This window comes from Octodon degus, unplaced genomic scaffold (assembly GCF_000260255.1).
Source record: "Octodon degus isolate 3935 unplaced genomic scaffold, OctDeg1.0 scaffold00060, whole genome shotgun sequence".
Taxonomy (NCBI): Eukaryota; Metazoa; Chordata; class Mammalia; order Rodentia; family Octodontidae; genus Octodon; species Octodon degus.
The window spans coordinates 5,059,122-5,059,908 of record NW_004524636.1 but is presented as its reverse complement, the minus strand read 5'-3'; positions in this window follow the sequence as shown (position 1 = coordinate 5,059,908).

The following is a 787-nucleotide window of genomic DNA, read 5'->3' as shown; positions in this document are numbered from 1 at the left end:
ATGTGTTCAAAGGTGGGGCTTTAGAAAGATGATTTGACCATGGGGCACCACACTCATTAATTGATGAGTATAGTAGACAGTGATGTTAGGAGGTGGTCTGGCTGAAGTTTGGTTGCTGGGGCATTACCTGAAAGGAGATACTCTTGTCCTTGCACCACCCTTCTTCTGTTTGAAGCCCATTATAAACTCGGAAAATTTGAACCCTTCCAACATGGAAACCAGCTGACAATAGCCTGAGCCTCCTTCTGATAAACCTTCATTTTGAGTACTAGTAGGTACCCAAATTTATCCAAATGCAAATAGCACAGAGCAGAAGTGGAATGCAACTTCTAGTATCCCAGAATAGCTTTGCTTCTACCTACTTTACATTGAGACTTCATTACCATAACAAACATCTTCAGAAAACTCATGGAGTATCTCAACTTTTGAGATGTATTAGAGAAGACAAAAGTATCTTGCCACAGTATTTAACGCTCATGTTTGGTGTTTCACATGCAAAATATTAATATCCAGGGCATTTCCTGTGGGGGTTTTGGCATGAAGGAGGCATTTTAAACATTACTATCAGAAATATTGCTGCATCAAAAATCATTGCTGTATCAAATAAGCATTGAAGTTATCAAAAGCCCGATAGTGACTTACACATCTTGGATTTTTTTCAAACTTTAATTGCTCCTCATTGCAGTCTAGATACCATCTATACCTAAGCTGACTAAACTCAGTGGTGCCAGCCCAACCCTTGCTACCTTCCTCTTCCTCCTACCACTGCAGCCACCTGCACATCAGG